Here is a 20,127-nt window from a genome sequence, read left to right on the forward strand (position 1 = left end):
GTAAGTCGGCTTGATCCCTGATCCTTACCTTCAGAACCTGCAAAACAGTCACAATCCTTTCTGTCCTACCCACTTCCCAATGGTGTGGGGAGCATCTTGGGCAAAGGGTCTTTGATGGGGAAGATTACTCTGAATCTATGAGGCTGACTATGCTGCAGCAGATCAGCAGGTTAGTTATCAGAGAGATTGATTTTCAAATTGTTGGCACAGGTGGACAAGGAAGAAAGGGGCACAGCCTCTCTCATTGGATTTACTATCGATGGGGTCTGCCCATCTCTGTAATTCAGCATTTTAAGCAGAGTTGCAAGAAAGAGTGTATGGGAGTTTGTATAAGGGGAAAAATCTAGAGATGAGGCCTGAGAACTGACTAAAAGGAATGCATCTCATAGAGAGCCTGATATAGTAGCAGGAATACCTGAGGAGTCAGGAGAACATTAAGACAGGAGAGTTATGGCGACAAACTACTGAAATAGAAGGAACAGAAAGGGAAAGAGGACATATTAGAACGAAACATTGAGTTAGTCACATGAGTGTTATTTGCTAAGCATTTGGCTGGGAAGGGATGTGGCATTGAGGAAGGGAAGCCCCCTCAGTGAGCACAGAGGTCAGGCCAGTTCCATTCTGGTTAACGTACATAACATGGAGACACCCTTTTCAGAGCTTGTTCCATGAAATCCATTGCAGCCTGACCCCTAATCCTATAAAACCTGCCTCTAAGTAATAATCCCAGGACTGAGTCAAGGGTCTCAAATCCTAAAAACATACAGAACAGTCACAAACATTATCACGGCCCTGCATCATAAATCTGACCTAAAAGAAGCACGCTTGCCACAATCAACAGTAAATACACATTTCATTAACTCTAATTTTGTTTCCTTCTTTGAATTCCAAGGGACTCTGGGGAAGACTTTCCATGGCCCAGGTCCCTGGTAAGAGCTGTCCAGGGAGCTTTAAAATGATGCCTTCTTCTTGTGATAAGTGTCCCTGTAGCAAGCAGTAGAGTCACTAAAAAAAGCAAAGATTTTGTTGATGATTCTTTAAAAAGTAAACCAAAAACACAGGTCCATCTCAGAATCCTGTGGTTTTACGGAGGCACTCCCCAGAAAATCCAGAGACCTGGGTCTGAGTCCCGAGTCTGACACTGACTCGTGGTGCAACCTTGTGCACGTCAGTTAACTTCTTTAGGCCTCAGTCCTCTCCACTACGAAGTGACTGTAAGGTACACTGCATTACATTGATCAGATGATCTTCAATAAAATGTTTCTCAGATTCAAGCGATTGCAGAGATCCAGCGTTGTGCCTTTGCTTTATGGATGTTGAAGAATGCATGTGGGTACTTTTCAGCTCTATCACTCTAGCATCCCATGATTCAATATTCTTGCCCATATTTGTGATATATGGGCATTCAGTGACCCTTGTCAACCACAAAAACCTTAGACAGGAAACTGTTCCTATAGGAATGGGATGTATTTTATGGTTCATCTTTCAGGTCTGATGAGCCCAACCAAACACCTACTGTGTGCCAGGTGCTCTGCTAGGCTCTGAGGTACAAGGATGAGAAGGCACAGACCCCGCCCTGGAGGAGCTTATGATCTGGTGGGGAGAGTTAGATGCATAAACAGGTTATTTCAGTACAAGAAGGTGTGTGAAATAATAGACTTTCAGAGAGTTTCTGAAAGTTTTTTCCCCAATAAAATTTTTTTTCACCTGCATTGGAAACAACCTGGAAGGTTGATAAACTGTACATTTTTGCCTGACTCCCACCATCCGAATCTGAATCTTAGGGGTAGAACTTGAGAATCTGCCTGTGTAACAAGCCCTTCAGGGTCTTCTGCCTGAAACAAAAGTTCATCGTGGGAAAAGTTAGCTGTGGGAACTCACAGAAGGATGGCACAGCATCCTGCCTTTGTGGACCGCTTATTTGAGCTCTGCGCTCTTCTAGGCTCTATGGGAAATCCAATAATGTTCAAGATAGAATCCATTCCCTCCAGGAACTTACAGCCTATACTTTTTTCTAGAGCCATAAAACCAGGGTATGAGATCCAAGGATGAGGAAAAAAAAGCGGAGTTGGAGCTCGTCCCTCATGATAGTCTTGCCCTGGCCAGCTGCAGTGATGTGCCAGCTTTCTCCCCCTGTGACTCTGTTTTCCCCAGAGCAGAAGCCATTTGACCGACCAACCAACCATAGGAGACTTTACTCTGCCTAAAACTCTGGTACCATTCTGATCCTAGGAAGGTGTTAAGCAGTTTGTGTGGGTTCATTGTCACTGCCAGTCCTGCTCTGACCTTATAACTCATTATCAGACATCAGCTGTGTTCTGAGCTCCTGCTTCATCCTTATCCAGTATTCTGGGACCTCTACGGCCCTTGCTTTTCTGTGTCTATGCCAGGGACATGGTCTTCACCTGCAGCCCTGTTAATGGAGGCAGTACTACTTTCTCTATCTGGTGATGTGGCATGGCATAGGAAGAAGACAAAGCACTTTCACAAATGCTATTGCATTTCAATTACACAGCATCTTACACATTTCCCAGAGAGATAATGTTATGTCTACTTTATAGATAAGTTTTAGGGCCTTGGTTAAGCTCACAAAGCTGAGAGGTGGCAGACCCAAGCCTCAGATTGGAGTCGTCATGCTCAACTATAGTATACGTCTATTATAGAATAATCAAAGTCTTTTATCAGGAGGAATGACTGAATGGGACACAACTGGAGAGTCATTCTCTGTCTTTTTCTAAGTGTGCATTACTTGCAATGGCCTCTGATGCCTTTGGTGAACCAGTTTGCCAGACAGGAAATAGCACGGCTTTTGGAGTCCCTCTGTCCCTTACTCTCTGTATGATCTTGGGCAAGTTTTAGCCTTTCTGACCCTCAGGTTCTTTGCTCGTAAAATGGTACAATAACCCATACCAGAGAGTATTATTGATTGGGTTGAATGAAATAATGTAGACAATGTCCTTGGCTTAATAAATGTTAGCTTCCTTCCTATTTTCTTCTTCTCCTCCCAGTGCACGTGGAGCCCAAGATGCTCATCACTCCTCACTTCTGCAATGAAAGACCAGTTGCATACCTTCCAAGGCCTAGAGACCGGTGAGGAATGCTTCTTGCTGTGTTAGCTGACTCCAATAGTGACCTGGCTTGTCCTCACCTGAGCTTATCCCTCCCTCCCAACAGCACCTTGGAAATCCCACCTCTTTCTTTTTCTTTTTTTTTTGAGGAAGATTAGCCCTGAGCTAACTGCTGCCAATCCTCCTCTTTTTTTGTGGAGGAAGACTGGCCCTGAGCTATCATCCATGCCCATCTTCCTCTACTTTATACATGGGATGCCTACCCCAGCATGGCTTGCCAAGTGGTGCCATGTCCACACCCGGGATCCGAACCGGTGAACCCAGGGCCACTGAAGCGGAATGTGCAAACTTAACCGCTGCGCCACAGGGCCGGCTCCTCCACCTCTTTCTGAAACCAGTTAGAACCTGGTAAAAAGGCAGAGATGGCTCCACCTTGAGTTTGAAAGTTTGTATGCCTTTGCCCCTGATCCTTACTACTCTGAACCTCAGCTGGGCACAGTAGAATACAGAAGAAAGGGCTGGGATCAAGGAAGGGACAGTGGTTCCATCAACCATGCTCTTTCTTGGGGAGCTGGAAACCTGGACACACCTACCAGAGGCTATAAACACTCATGAATCAGGATAAAGCCAGGATTTCAGGTCAGAAAGTGTTTTATAGCGACCCAGCATACCGAAGAGACACTCATGCTCCTCGGGGCGGGTTCAAATATAGGCCAAGTGGCCAGGAGGATTGATTATTTCTACAAAGGATAATCTTTCTCACACACTATATTCTTCCTCTCCAAGTTCCACTTTTAAAAATAATAGGTAGCTAATTATTATCAATTTATTTGCTGCTTCTTATAATTACATTATCTGTGATTAACTCGCTGGGGTCTAATTTGACTCTAGAGTTATTTTGTAGGAACACTCCATCATTGGGCACGGTGGGACTCCTGCGAGCACAGCTTCATTCTGTTGAGCTCGTGGAACTCAGTTAATGCACATGGAGAGGGACAAAGAAGGGGATGAGAAATGGCAGGAGGCTCAGTCTTGCTGAGTTGCGAAGTGCCTCCACATTCATTATTTCACTTGATACTCATACTAGCTCTATGAGGGAGCCAGAATAGCTATTATTGTCTCCAGTATATAAACTGGGAAACGGACCCAGGTCAAATCATGACATGGTGCTCAAGATAGGATTAAAACCCATATTGGCACCCTGCTGGTGCATCTCTAGGGATATGAATAATTGATTTTAATGGTAATCATTGAGCTCTGCTTTGAAGTTTGCGAAATGTTTTCAAATCCCTGATCTCATTTGATCTTTACAACAATCCTGTGAGGCAGAGAAGAGATGCCAATGCCCATTTTTACAGAGGAGGAAACTTTGGTTTAGAGGCTGCTTGCCCAGGCCTTTAAGGTATGACAACTGGGATAGGAATCCTGGGCTTCTGCCTTCTGATAAAGTGCTTTACTCCTTTATAGTATGCCTGGAAGCCAAGAACTTACTAGAAACATGTGGTTTAAAAGCAACACAGAATAATCACATGACATCATATTACATTTTGTACAAAAGGCTATTCTCTGGGTATGAGGCTTGTAATTTAGGGAGTCCATGAGCCTTCTCCCAAAATAATGTTTCAGTATGTATATGTATATGCATAGCACGTATATGTATATATAAAGCATATTTTGGGGAGATTTTTTCAAACTTCCACCAGATTTTCTATAGTGTGTGACCCCCAAACATCCAGTGAGTTAGATGATTCTGGTCTCTTCTCCACCAATGGAAGACTAAGGGTGTGCTGGGGGGCTCAGGACTGGGACGGAGGTGAGAAGGCTTCAGAGGAGACCAGGGGAACAGGGTCATCGAGCCCAAAGGACGTGAGTGTTTTAAGGTGTTGGGTCCAGACAATGGAGACACAGTGACAAATCCTGCTGAGACCAAAGGCTTGACAAATTGGTGTATCTGGCAGTCAGAGAAGTTTCCGTGGAATTGTGGGACCAGAAAGTAGACTGGGAGGTGTTAAAGAAGGTGAAGATGAGGAAAGGAAGACAGAGCGTATGGAAGCACTTCTTTAAAATCTGGCAATTAAGGAAAGTGGAGGAATGGCATGTTAGCTTGGGGGAAAAGCAGGACCAAGGAAAGTTCTCTCTCTCTTTTTTTATTCCCCTTAAAAATGGGAGACGATGTGTTTGTGGAGGAAGAATCGAACTGAAAGGGAGAGACCAGGTGAGAATGCAGGAGCCTAATTAGGAGACAGGAGGGGGTGAATCCCAAGCTGAGATGGAGGATTAACTTTAGAATAGATTTGTGACTCTCCTGAAGCAGCAGTGGTGATGGAAGGGAGAGGTGAGGATACAGAGAAAGTGTTAGCTCCTCGCACATTGCCTGCCAATTTCATCTGCAGACTACTTATGGCACTACAGCAAGCAGCAAGCTACACCATCCAGTCAGGCTGTTCCTGTCACCTCCAGGCACAAGGGCTCTTGGCTCTGGGCATCTGGCAGCTTCTCACTGCCCTTCCCAGCTTGTTCTGAGTCTCTCCGTCTCCCAGCAACTGGCATTGATGCTGTCCAGGGGCTTCTCCAGCTGTTCCCTGTGGCCTTTCCTCAAGCCCCCAGCTACACGGAATTCTCCTAGGGGTGGATTTCAGCAGTAAAATACAGAAATGTATTAGGGCAACGGGTTTTTTGTTGTTGTTGTTGATTTATTTGATTGCTAAACCTTTTAGAAAACTTGTACTACATAGTGCACAGATACATCACTTTATAGTTATAAAATAGATTATATTTTGCAATTTCTTTATAGAGCTTTTTTCCTGGGCCTTGGACAGGAATGGACTTCCAAAATTGTTTCTAAGGTGCAATCAGAGTCTTCCTATTATTGTACTTTTAGTGCCTTTCCCAGAGACACAATCTCCTAAGTCTATGAAGAAACATTTCAATGAGATCCTAACACATATCCAAAGGCCTTTTCCCTCCCACTAAAATTCTCCAAGTATTAAATTCACCTCCAATTTCCCTTCCTAAGAGACAGTGTTCAGAGGCTTTCGAAGGTTGCCTATTCTCAGAGTGTGAAGATATATTCCTTAAGCTCCTGAGCCACTGGACCATTTTCTCTGGGAACAGGGCCACATTTAAAAATCTTTTCTGCTTCCCAAGGTAAGTGGCAGCCACTACCCTAGGTGTGAGGACTGTCCCATGGCAAGACTGGGGCCATGCTGGGGATTACTTTTGAATCCTCCTTTTCCCTTGGGGACCTCTGGCCTACTGTTCTGTGTGTCTAACCTGCTCATCGTCAGCCCAGTTCCACACGTGGCTACAAGAGCAAGATGTAGGTCAAGTTAGAATGGATTTTGTTTGGGAAGCTCAAAGATTCCCTGACTATCCTTTTAAAAATCATATCCCTCCCTCTTGCCTCGCTATTCTCTCTCACTCTGCTTTATCATTCCTCGTAGGACACCTCTCCCTCACCTGACAGATTATTTATGCGTATGTTTGCCTTTTCAGTTGATTGTGAGCTCAATGGGAACCAAGATGTTTTCTGTTTTCAACCTGCTGTATCCCCACTGGCTTGCACAGCACCTGGCCCTTCGTAAAAGCTGAAGACATACTTATTCAATAAATTGTTGAATGGATGTGGCGATCAGGCTAATACTTGTTTGAGTCTGAGAAGCAGTGAGGTGTAGCGAGGAAAGAGCTGAACTAGAAGTCAAGAAATCCAGGTTCACCTTCCGCCTCTGTCATCAGCCACCACATACCTCACTCCTACCATCTGTAAGGTGAGCTAGCCCCTGAAACCCCTCGCAACACTGATGTTCTGTGGATGTTTGAAAATAAGGGAAGTGTAGGAGAGGACATAGCCTTTGTTAATATTCAGTGTGGATTTACCTTCTGGCTCTACCCCTAGATAGGTGACTTTGGGGATGTCACTTAACTTCTGTGAGTTTCCAACCTTTTCATATAGTAAGGGTAAGACCTCTCATAGAGGGCTCTGAGCACTGAATAAATGATATGTGTGAAGAATTGGGTTTGTTCACATCTGCTGCTACTGTTAGGGATCAGGTTGTCCTTGGGGATGGGAATGGCCTCTGCTCATTCATCTTTCCCACTTCAGCTGTCTGGCTTAGAAATAGATCACAACATTAATGGGCACGAAGCACGGCCCCTCAGGAAACTGATGTGTCACAGGGAGCCTCACCTGGCCTTTGCTCATATTAGTTGATAAAAAGCCTTTGGGTGGCCTTTGAGATTTCAGCAAGTGGGTCAGACTTGTAAGTTGGAGCTTTTCCAGATTCTGGGAGGGCTGCACTTGGTCTCATGTCGTAGGCATTACATGTCCATTCCATTCTTTTCTCTGGACTCTTGGCTGCCACATTGAAGATATTAATTATTCTACCAGTAGAGTTCTGAATTTGATTGGCATGTCGTATGAATCATGATACATAAGTGATCAAAATCCCTCAAGAGCTGGAGTTAAAGTTATTAATGAGTGTGTCTTTCCCAGAGTATTGTGGAGAGGATGAGAGAAGAAGTGGAAATGACTCACTTCAGTAAGAAGGCAAGCTGGTCTCTGTCCCAGCAGAAATACACATGGGTGGAATCCCAAGGCTGGAGTGCAGACCTGGCCTTGACTTTAATCACTGCTCCTCTGACCTGTCCTCAAGTCTTTAACTCCTCACTGTGTTCTGTAACGTTACCAAATGGCTGGGTGGTGTTTTGGGTTTTATAATAGTTACTAGGGATCAGTCAAGTGCAGTTTGTAGCCTTCAGTTTGGTTTAAAATAGAAATGTGCCAACAGGGTCTTAGAAGTAATGCTTTTAGACTTCTGTCTTTGATTTTTTAAAAAAATTTTTTACTTTGGTCAAAATTTCTTCCTCTTTCCACATGCCTGGGTTCTCTGTCACTTTTGTCTCTCCTTCCTCTGTCTGTCATTCATTTCTTCCTGCTCCCCTAACCCAAACTCACTCATGCCTTTGACAAATATTGACTGAGAGGTGGGGACAGGGAGGACATCAGACAGAGGAAGCAGCACATGCAAAGGTCCACAATTTAGGGAGCTCATGAAGCATTTTGGGAAACCCAGGGTTTGAGCATGGCTGGAACATGCAATCAAAGGGATGAAAAGTGAAGTTGGGAGGAAAGCAGTGGTCAGATATTGAAGGGCCTGGCTTTCTATTTTAGGAGTTTTGACTGTATCCCAAAGTTTATAGAGAACCATTAAGAAAGGCTATGTGTGTGACATGATCCAATTATGGTTTTGAAAGCTCTAGCTCTGTTATGCCAAGACTGGTTGGAGGGTGTCAGCTTGGAAACAAATTAAAGCCAAGACTTAAAGAGGGCAGTGGACAGATTGGAGAAATGTGACGGGAATAGGAACAATACAGTTTAGTGACTGTTTCAATGATGGTGAGAAGGGAGAAAGAGGAGTCAGAGATAATCCTGAGTTTTGGCTTGGTCAAATGAGTAGATGATGTTGGTATCTGAAAGAGGAGCAGGCAGTAGTCTGATTTTTGGTGGAGTTGATGATGTATGACTGTGAACACATGAAAGGACAGCAAACAAATCTGAGGGTAGGAGCATGAATGCATAGTGGCACCGACTTGGGGAGTGTGTAATTTCTCCTGCAGAGTTCACTCTGCCTGATGGAAGAGTGGACATGGCTGACTTTGGCTTTACAAGGGGTCACCCAGCCTTCTCTTTCCTGGTCCGTGGATAGCTTTTCCATACTACTACTTTAGGGAAAAAAGTACAGGACACTGACAAGGTACACCCACTTTCTGCCTTGCCAGGGCTTGACTTAAAAAGTGAGAGTACGTAGAACTACTCGCCTTTCTTCTCTGCAGACATAATTTGGCGGGAACATGGCTTTCCAATCAGATGATCAAGGAGGCAGCTTGATGTTTCCATTTAGTTCTTAGGCGGTGGCCTTATTGGGCCAAGTCAAATCTCATCAAAGCCTCATACGAGGGGAAGCTGGTCCCTGCTCACTGAGCTCAGATACTTTATCAAAAACCTTCATCAAGTACCTAATGTGTTCAGGGAAAAAATAGATATGAGGCACAGAGGAAAGTTAAGATAAGGAGATGCGCTCAGAATTTATAACTAAGAAACTGGTATAAAGCAGTTGAAAGAAGAGAATTTTGGCCAAGAATCAGAAGACTAGAATTCTTATTCAAGCACTGTGGTTTACTGCTTATAGCACAGTGGTTCTCTGGCATCAGAATGCCAGTTCAAATCCTGACTCTGGTCTTGACTCTCTGAGTGACTTTGGGTTATTGCAAGGTTTAACTAATTGATGTCTCAGAGGAGGCTGCCACAAGCCAAAGAGGGCTCCTTGATAGAGGTGAGTTGGAAAGTTAAAATCTGGGTGTTTCTAGCAGTTGCTAAACCTAAAAGAAAAGTTGCAATTCCTGAAGAGTAGGAAGTGTGAAGCATAAACGCAGAACCAGAACTATGGAGGAAGGAAAAGGTTAACAGCTCAATTAAGATCTATCCCTATGGTGGTGGAAGGTGAATGGACAGACTGGGGCTTCAAATATAACTGTCCCAAGTAGAAGTCTGGCCAAAGTATGAAGCAGTGAACAGCAAAGATGATTGTCTCCACTGAGGAACCATCAGCAAGTCCATGCCCTTTCTTGCATGGACAGGAAAGCAATGTCCAGAGGAGACAAGGTCTCATTCATGGGCACACAAGGAATTACTACTGGCTGTAGCAGCAACTGCTAGCTGCTAACCAGCTAGCCATTCCTCCTTCCTTAGCTCCCAACTTTGTAGCTGAGCTCCTTGCTGATTGAATCAAAGAAAACACTTTTTAGCCTCCCTTGGGGTTAGGGATGACCGATAAAATGCCCATGCAAGTTAAGGACTTTCAGGAAAGAATTTTTAAAGGAGTACAGAGAGCCAATACGAACTATTTTGCCCTTCCCATCCTCACTTTTTCCTGCTTCCCTCCTGGATGTCTTGGAGCAACAATGCCCATCTCAGATCATGAAGTAAACTTGGAAATGGAACTCTTGTATCTAGGGATGGCACAGAAGAAAGATGGAGAGAGCCTGAGTCCCGGTGACATCTTGCAGCGCCCATATTAGCCCCAGACTACCTACCTCTGAATTCTTTTAAGTTGAGAGAAATACCCTCTGTTTGTATTTATGTCATTGTCATTCTTGGGTCCTATTCCTAGCCACAGAATGCTGTTCTTGATGCCTTGACGGAACTGGGACGACCCGGGGTCCCTTTTTTGCCTTAACTATCATGCTTGGCAGCTCTTCTCCCATGACCCCACTGTTCCCATGAGTGGAACTGTCTCCGTGTGTGTGCACGCGTGCAAATCCAAAGCCAAAATAAATTTCAAAGCTGTCAGCTCTGTTTCCTGCAGAATCATGCTCCCCACTGCCTTCTCATTTCCACCAGAGGAAAGAGAGGCTGCTGGTGAATAACTTTTTCTTTCCCAAATTGTTTACTATATCAAACAGTCACTATCCACAGCACAGAATGTTATGATGTTAACATCTGGCTGAATTGGGTATAGTTTTCTTTAAATTAAAGAAATAAAACATTATAGGTTCAGTTCAACTCTCGTGTGCTCTCTGTCTTTGATCCTGTTATTCTCCCTCTTCCTCCAAGAAGCCATTCTCCTAAATTTGCATGGATCCTTCTCTGTGTTCTAGCGCTACACGTATATTCAAATCTACAAGTAATAGGGAGTATTATTTGGTATGTTTTAAATATGGATGTAAGTGACATATTAATATGATTTGATCTTTTTTCCTGCAACTTGAGTTTTCCAAAATCATCCTTCTTGATACATGTGTCTAGCTCACTGAGGCTCACTCACTGCTATGAAATATGCACTGCTTTTCCATTGTCCCATCGATAAGCATTTAGATTGCTTCCAAGTTTTCAGTATTACAAATAGTGCAATAATAAACGTCCTTTTACATGTCATATTACACACGGGAATCAGTTTTTCTAGAGCATATATCTAGACGTAAAACCAGATGTCTTAGAGACGCGTATCTTCCCTTTTACAAGATATTTCCAAATTACCATCTAAAGGGGTTAAAACAATTTGCACTTGTTCCAGAAGGGCACTGCCCATATCCCACAAAAACTTGGCATTGTGGAACCCCTTAGTTTTTGACAATTGGATAGGTGTGAAAGGGTATCTTTCTGTTTTAATTGGCATTTCTCTGATTATTAATGAGGTAGGGCATCTTTTCATATTTTTATAGGCCATTTTGATTTACATTTCTTGGAACTGTCTATTTTTATATTTTGCCTGTTTTTCTATTGGGCTGTTTGTCTTTTACTTATCGTAGTGTTTTCCTCGCGTGTTTTAGATATTAATTCTTTGTGGGTCAAATACATTGCAGACTCCTCCTCCAAATTTCTCACTTGTCTTTTGGCTTTGCTCATGGTGTCTTTGGTCATATAGAAGTCTTAGACTTTAATGTAATTCTATTTATTTCCCTTTTTCTTTTGAGCTTCTTTTTGAATCTTAAGAAACACTTTCTTGATTTTACATAAAAATATCTTCCTGTTCTTCCTATTCTTCTAATAGTTAAAAAGTTTTAGTTTGTAAACTTTTAGCCTTAAATCCATCTGGAGTTTATCTGCAATATTTTGTGTATAAAATAGAGTTCTAATGTTAATTTTCCAATACGATGAGCCAATTATTGTGACAGTATGTATCAAACAGCCCATACTTTGCCTACTTATTTGTAATCACCCCCGTCATGTACCAAGTTTCCAAAAATGCGTGGGTCTCTTTCTGCATTTCTAGTTTAGTCCATTGGTCCCTGTATCTCTCCACCTCTGCCACATTGTCTTATCAAGTTTGATGTCTGTGGTATAAGTCCCTCTTCTTTTTGTTATTTCTCAAAATTCTTTTCGCTATTCTTGACCCCTTTTATTTTCATATGACCTTTGATTAATCTTTTAATGAAACACTTTTTTCCCACCTCTTTCAGTAGGTACTTTTCTTCCATCCCGTCCCCATTCCAATTCCAAAGATCGGGGTTCCAGCTCCAACTCTGCCACCAAATGGCCATCTGTTCTTGGCAAGTCACCTAACCTCTCTGGGTGTGAATTCCCCCATCCGTCATATCTGCTCTGCCTACCTCACAGGGTTGTTGAGCCGATCAAAGGAGATAAAGCTGTGAGACGTCCTTTTTTTTTTTTAAAGATTGGCACCTGGGCTAACAACTGTTACCAATCTTTTTTTTTTTTTTTTTTCTGCTTTATTTCATGGTTGTTATATCTTAGTTGCAGGTTCTTCTAGTTGTGGGATGTGGGATGCCGCCTCAACATAGCCTGACGAGCGGTGCCATGTCCACGCCCAGGATCCGAACCCTGGGGCCCCACAGTGGAGCACACGAACTTAACCACTCGGCCACAGAGCCGGCCCCCTGTGAGACGTCTTTGAAGGGTTAAAAACACTAAGGTGAAGTCCAAAAGAGTTAAGAACAAGAATCTCAGGACTGGCCTGAGACAAAATGTGAAAGTCAGGCATTTTTTCCTCAGCTTTCTTCTTTCTCTACCCTTCCTGACTCTCCTTTCTATTAAACTTCCAGGGTTGTGAGACACAAAGATCTTCTATCGGGGGTAGGTAGACTTATCATGATAATGTTTTAGAGGCAACTTGAATTCATAAGGCCTGGGTCCAATTTCAGACTCTAACTTTGTGACTTAAGGTAAGTCACTCAAACTCATTGAATTTCAATTTATCCACATTTACAAGGGGCATAATAATTCCCTCCAAAAATAGCATTGTGAAATTCAAAAGAAATAATATAGGTAAAAGTGCTTGGTAAAAGTGAACCCTGAGAAGAATCAGAAGGTGTTATTATTAGTGTTCTTGCTGATATTTACATGTGAAAAAGAACTTACCGAAAGGCAAGGATCTTACTGTGTTGAAGTGCTTTCCTCTCGCCACTAGAGTCTAGGCATGTAGGAGAATCAAACCCATTTTGTCTACAAGTATGGTTGACCAAGTACAGTGTCTACATAGTTTTCTAGAAGATGCAGAAGTCCTTTTCTTAAATACCCTTTCCTTTAAACTTTGCAGGTTGGATGTGTGGAGGAGTGGAGATGGTTGGGAGTCCATGATGTCTGTCTGGACAAACAGACTGAGCTATCCTTACGCAGATGGTGAGCTCAGCACTGACTTGAGGGGTGAGAGGCTCGGGGGTTGAAGAGTGGGAACAACTCAGTCTTTGTTCTCCCCTGGCAGATATCACTCAGTTAAAACAAACATAAATGTCAGTCCTGATGTTGTGTGAAAGGACTTTCTCTGGAAGGAGCATACGGCAGTGCCCCTGCATCTTTCTAACTTTGCTACTCAGATGACAGGTGCATCTGTTGCTCCTGTGCCAGGATCAGACTTGGGCTTGGGCCAAATGATGTCATGGGCAGGATGACACGAGACTGTAGCCCACTGGCTTGACCTAATACAGAATGCCCTTTTCCTTGGTAATTACTTTCTTGCTTTTTCCTCAGTTCTGTTGAAACAGGATTTCTTCCCTATTCTCCAGCCACCTCCGTGGCTGATGTTGGACTGTACCGTTTTGAACACCAGTCTCTGCTGGACGTTGCTGGAATCTTTCTAAACCAATATCAGCCTTACCACCTCTGCCCTCAGCCTCTGCCAATGGCCAAATCTTGGCTATGGTTTTGGTGGAGCCCTGGATTTTTGACCTGGGTTTAGATCTTAGTTCCCAGAATTCATGATCTGTCTGTCCTTTCCTCTTGGGTCCACACCATTTCTGACTCAATCTCAGCCTCATATCCCCATGTGATCTCTGCTCGCTTTGCTCCCATGTTCACACAACATCAAGGGTTTGACTCCTTCCAGACCCTGTCTTGTCTAGCTTTACAGTGAAGATGAAGCACATGACTCTTTTCCTTCTGTTTCCTAAGTTCTGAGTCTAGGACAACATGAAAACTGTCAATCAGGTCTCATTCCAAATAGACCACAGTTGATTTTATTATTATTACTTTTTAAAAATATGGATATGAAACTTAGGAATAGGTATGCTAATAGAAGCTGTGATTGCTTAGATCCTCCTTCATGAATGATCACAGGAAAAATGCATCTCAGCTGGTGACCAATTTATGAACCAAAGCTTAGTGACTAACGGATTTTGTCATTTTTCTCTCTACTAGTGGACCTGCAGGTATAATTAAAAATTTTTTTTTGGCTATGCTGAAAATAATTCATGAAAATTCGTTAGTACTTAGAGATGGGATCAAAGGTAGTAGTGCTGTGGAGGCTGGTGAAAGTTAACTCAGTCTTTAGGAAATCCACCATTTTTAGGATTTTTAGAAAATGTCCTTAGCCTGAATTTTGTTAGGAGTAAGAATAATAAAAGGCTGCTGTAATTAAAATACTTATAAACCCACCGGACAGAGTGGTTGTGGAAAAAAAAAAAAACAACTGGACACAAACGGGATAAAAATAGAGACTCATTTGGCCTGCTCACCCTCCTAGTGGGAAACCAATACAGCTGCCACTTCATTAACTGCTCTGTTAGGAAAAGCTGAGCTGACCACAAAATAATAATGGCAATAGCACAGTGATAATGACGACTCTCTGCTACATTTATCTAGCACGTTATGCTTTTCAAAGCACTTTCTGTCTATTCATGTGTTTGAGCCCCAAGTTCTCAGTATTTCCATAAGAAGGTGTGGGAGCAGGAGAGGGTGGACATCTTCCACCTGATTTGACAGATGAGGAAATTGTGGCCTACAGAGTCTAAATGACCCTTGTATCATCGCAGTGGTCAGCAGCAGCTCTGAGCCTGGGGGCTGCTCTCCACATGGGGATCCATGTTTACTGTAGCTTGCTGCTCCCTACAGTTGGAGTGATCCAACTCGTGGTCAAACATTGTCTCCAAAGACCTTACACTGCAGGCCTAAGGCTACTGGAAATGCTCTCAATAGAAAGAATGAAGTCACGAAAGAATTAGTCATTGAAGTTAGATGGGAGAAGGCCAAAGAGTTGAATGAAGGAGAAAGAAAGCATTAAGAAACCTAGAAGTGGATTCCAGTCTGTCACCTGCCCCACTAGGGTTTGTGATACTGGCTAGTGATGTCTCCATATGTGCCAGAGTGGACACATTTTCCTCCTTCCTGGGACCCCACTCATGTATCGTGGAGCAATTTCCAGAAGCCATGTACTGATGGCCTCTGTAAAATGTCATCACCAACACCAATGCTACTTACCACTACCCCCACCACCAGACCCAGGTGCAATTAGTGTAACTCATCTTGAAGGAGATAAGACAATCTGAGGCCAGCGGCACAAAGAGGAACAATCCTCAGAGGCATCCCCAACTCATCTGAACAATGAGGGGGTGAGACCAGATCTCTTCAATGGTTCTGTTTATTCCAACAAGATCCCGTTTTACATTTGGCGTCATAGTATAATTTTGACTTAAAAGACCTGAGTTTGAGAGCCGTGTGGTAGCTCTGATGGGGCTATAGTGTGATCTTGGTCATTATCACTTAGCCTCCATGAGGCTCAGTTCTCTCCCCTATGAAATGGGTGTGATAATAGTGAGTCTCCTTTCCACTTTATAGGGTTGTAATGAGAGTCAAATACCCAAATGTGAAGCACTGCAGAGAAGAGATGGTTTTGGTGATGGTTTTATTATTGGTGGTAGTGCTAATCATTGCAATTTTAGCCTAATAGTAGCAACAATATTACAAGAATCAGCAGTTGTGGTAGTGCTGGTAAGGTACTTCTGAGATTTTTCATGGTGGATACTTGCTGAGGAAGTCACTTGTGTTGAGATAATGTGTACCATGCCCTTTCTTGAATTATTTCCTTGAGGCTTTATACCAACTCTAAGAGGTAGATCCTCTTTTTGTCATTTTACACAAGAAACTAAGGCTTAGAGAGAGAGACAGGCAGTTTTAAAGTTGATATCTTGAGACCCCATTGGCTTCCATGGACTTCCAGCATTGGCAGGCACACCTAGCACTTCCAGTGTAGAACACCCTTGAATCTTTAGAGTCTGGCTATCGGTGGCTTGTTCCCTTCATTGTGAGAAGGAGGTATGTGGTTAGTATTAGAAGTTCCTTCGTATAGGGCAGAACAATTCACTACTCAAGGAATCATTGTTAGGTCAACTAATCCCTGCTCTCTGGTCAATATATGAATGCCCACTAAGAATTTCCTCAGTGAGAATTTTCTAACTCCATGATTTTCCTAGTGGAGCCCATGATATGTGCTCCCCTAGCACAGAGTGGAATTTTTGGGAAGTCACTGCTAGCCAGGGACTAACCCAAGGCCTCTTTCATCAAAGTGAGGCCTGTATGAATAGTTCTTACCAATGGGATATGATGTGTGTCAATTGTAGGCCAAGGTGGGTAGGAAGTGGGGGCGCCATCTTTACTTTCTCCTTCCCTGTCAACCAGGTAGATGCAAAAGATCTAGCATAAAACTCAGAGGCCCTAGAAGACAGTGAAACCACAAGAAAGGAGGCACCTGGGTTTCTGAATCATTGTTTTGACAAACATCCATTTGGGTCTTATATGAAGGAAAAATGATCTACTGTGTTAAACCACCATGATGTGGGTGTTATCTGTTATATCAGCTATTGAACAATAGATCCTGATGAAAAGAGACCTACCAGTATTTCAGAACTGGTTCTAATTCCCTGCCATCTTAGATACCATTGCCTTTGCTCTGCATGAATACCAGTTTGCCCATCCTAAGCTGCTTTCTTTGTGCTCTATACAGGTGTAGAGCAGCTGGTCTGCTGTCAAAAAATCAGTAACTTTATGTTTGGCAAAATAGTAGTTTTCATCAGTAAGTGACCTTAAGATAACATTTACATTGCTGGAGAAGTCATTCCAACCCTGAACCAGCAGCATCCCAACTCAGGCCCTCCTTGTGACACAAGGCAGGAAAACAAAGTGTGAGGATTATTAATGATTTTATCTTCTCACCCATCCACTCTCATTTTTCAAACTTGCAAATATGTTCAGCAGTGTCAGATCTGTTCATATATTTTTGGCATATAAGTAGAACCTATCCCTTTGGAATTTTGCAGAGAAGATGGACACATGGTCATGCTACCTCATGTCTGGAAGCAGCTAGAATTGAGTTGGGAAGACACTGATTCAAGGGAAGAAGATCTTCATAGGACCCGGCTCTCTCAAGTCAATCGTAGTTCCCATGTGGTCTTAATGACCTCAGAGGGGAAAAATAATTGTAGTTTTCCATGGTAGCATTATTGGTGGTAACAGTTTTAGAAGACACAAACACACCCGCAAGTTCTAGAACATACTCACAATTTCCTTGGTTGCGGTGGGATCAAAGTGTTCTAAAAGGGTCTGATGAACTTCTATTTAGTTGACTTCAAGTAGTAAGCAAAGAACAATCCTGTAAAGACAGACAGTGGAGGTCAGAAAGATATGTAGAGGATTTAAATTGCTTTGTCTTTTAATTTAATAACATTTACTCATTTTAAAATTGTAAACAATACATGTTTGTTCTAGAAAAAATAGAAAATACAGATTAGGAAATAGGATATAAAACTCATCTGTCATCCCACCATTAGCTCTAACCACTATTAACCCATGGAACCCTTATAGATTGTTTCATGACTATTTATATATATATGGATATATATATTTTTCTATTGTTTTTAGTTTACAAAACTGGGATCATTCTGTACATACTGTTTTGTGATCTGCTTTTCTTTCATTGAATAAGATGTTATGAATATCTTTTGCCAATAAATAAACTTCAGCTGTGTGGCAGACAGCTTCTAAGATGTTTCCCAATGATCCCACCCTCTTGCATCCTCACACTTGTGTAATCCACTCCCACCAGAGTATGGGCTGGATCTCTGACTTACTTCTAACCAATAGAATATGGCAAAAGCGGTGGGATATCAGTTCTGAGATTAGGTTACAAAAAGAATCTGGCTGTGGTCTTGCTCACCCTCTCCTGCTCTCTGGCTTACATACTATGATGAAGCCAACTGCTATGTTGTGAACTGCCATACAGAAAGGAGGGCAGTGGAACAGAGGCAAGGAACTGAGGGAGGCCACCAACCAGCAGGCCTGGAGGAACTGAATCCTGCCAACAACCACTTGAGTGAGCTTGAAAGTGGATCCTTTCCAAGTTAAGCCTTGAGATGATTAGCACACCTTGATTGCAGCCTTATGAAAGCCCTTGAGTCAGAGGACCCAGTTCAGCTGTGCCCACAGACTCCTGACCCACAGAAACTGTGGGATAATATAGGTTTGTTGTTTTAAACTGCTAAGTTTTGGGGTAATGTAGCCATAGACAACTAATACAAACCACATAGTTCTCAATAATTGTTTATTATTCTAATGTAAGGTTGTAACATAATTTACTCAATCTTTTCTTGCTGCAGATTTTGGTATTTTCTTTGTTTTTCTATTATAAACAGGACTGCAATGAATGTCATCATAGCTAAATGTTGGTACATATCCTTCATTGTTTCCTAAGGATAAGTTCCTTGAAGTGGAATAGCTGGATTTCAAAGGTTTCCATCTTTTAAGGCTTTTGAGATGCTATTTCCCAGTTGCATTTTCGTGGGATTGTACCCATTTACACCCCTGCTGGCTGGCGTTTCAAGTGGCCGCTGGCCCACACCAAAGGGTTTCCATTTCTGAAGCATATTTTTGGTTAATTTCAACCACTCTGTCTTGAGCTGTGTCTTCATGCAAACTGGTTAGAAACAAAACCAAAACCAAATAAAAAATCCCAAGAATGAAGACTAAGATTGAATCTTCAAAACTACTAGATAATTTGATGCTAAACAGTTTATTCAAAGTACTATTGTTTTGAAATCAGTCAGATCAATTCAACCACCCTCAAATTGCTATTGTTATCTTTCAGTGAGCACTGAACTTCTGAAAATATGATTGTGCTCAGAGCCCCAAGAACTTTGAGAAGGAAAGCAACAACACTGGTTGAAGTCAATGTAACAATGGGATATTTTGAAAATCTTAGTTTATTTCAGTCACACAAAGCATTGTCAATAAATTCAACTTTTTGAATTACCAAACTGGATGGACTGAATTCAAAAGATATGTTTTTCTGGAAGCATTTTGCATACATAGATATCACCACCATTTCCAAATTGCAACTTCACTGTTGGGGAAGAATAAATATTTTAATGAATGCTATATATTTTAACAGCCCCTGAACCCTGCAGTTGCTTTAAGCTAAGGGTGCAATTTCAGGCATCTAAATAAGTAAATAAATGAGCAAGAAAATCCATGTTAATTGCAGTAATTTGCGATACTTTAAAATTCTTAATTAAGAAATAAAATAGGATTCATTATCCGTGCCCACGGTAGATGGCATACATAGATCACCATTATGACCAGAGACAAGACTTGGAGTTGTTGCCATTAAAGAAGTAACAGAGAGAAACCACTGCTGCATTGTTGGCTGAAATGTGCAGGCACGAAGAAGAACGAAAGAGGGCCACTCAAAATGCCTATTTTCTATAAATGCCTTTCTTTCTGACCTGGGGATTGCATTATCCCAAAATATCTCCTCTGAGCCTGGAGTCCTGCCCCTCCCTCCTAATCTGTGGGATAGATTGTTCCTGCAGCCTCACACGAAACTTCTCTGAGCCTGTCTGGACTTGCTGCTAGTGTCAACTTTTTTCCAATCACCTACTCCAGGTCATTTGTGTGCCTGGACTTCAGGTCCCTCCATGCCTCATTCTCTTGCTGAGTCCTAATATTCTTTTAAAAGTTGAGAAGAAGAGAAGAACTTTTCTTATAACTGGAGGCATTCTGACTCATGCTGCCTTTTGAAAATTAAGCATTAAATTAAACTAAGGAGAACATATAATTTATCATACAAAAATCACTTTTGACTGGGACAAATTCTGCATTGGACAGGACACCAGACGTAAGCTGAGACTGTTCCAGACAAACCAGGATTCTTGGTGCCCCTAGCAAAAACCCATCCAGGCCCCCAGGACAGGAGTAGGGTGGGGATGGACATAGGTTTTCAGGTAGGTGAAGGGAGTTCTGCTTTGGTGATGTGGTCTATATGGGTGATGTCAACGG

General features: G+C 42.5%; 1 protein-coding gene and 1 long non-coding RNA gene across 9 annotated transcripts in view; one reads left to right on the forward strand and one right to left on the reverse strand.

Annotated features, from left to right (window-relative positions):
• LOC139045650 (uncharacterized) overlaps positions 1 to 17,338 on the forward strand; it is a 45,274-nt gene extending 27,936 nt beyond the window's left edge. Inside the window, exons 2-3 of the long non-coding RNA XR_011504436.1 lie at positions 3,009 to 3,090; positions 6,564 to 17,338. This is a non-coding gene — a long non-coding RNA (uncharacterized lncRNA). The remainder of the gene's footprint in view (positions 1 to 3,008; positions 3,091 to 6,563) is intronic.
• Positions 1 to 20,127, reverse strand: part of SLC14A2 (solute carrier family 14 member 2) — a 442,098-nt gene that overhangs the window by 177,074 nt on the left and 244,897 nt on the right. For all 8 annotated transcript variants that reach the window (XM_014857279.3, XM_070513124.1, XM_070513125.1 and 5 more), the window contains one exon: positions 17,356 to 17,446. The gene's annotated coding sequence lies outside the window, so the exon portion shown is untranslated. The remainder of the gene's footprint in view (positions 1 to 17,355; positions 17,447 to 20,127) is intronic.

This window comes from Equus asinus, chromosome 7 (assembly GCF_041296235.1).
Source record: "Equus asinus isolate D_3611 breed Donkey chromosome 7, EquAss-T2T_v2, whole genome shotgun sequence".
Taxonomy (NCBI): Eukaryota; Metazoa; Chordata; class Mammalia; order Perissodactyla; family Equidae; genus Equus; species Equus asinus.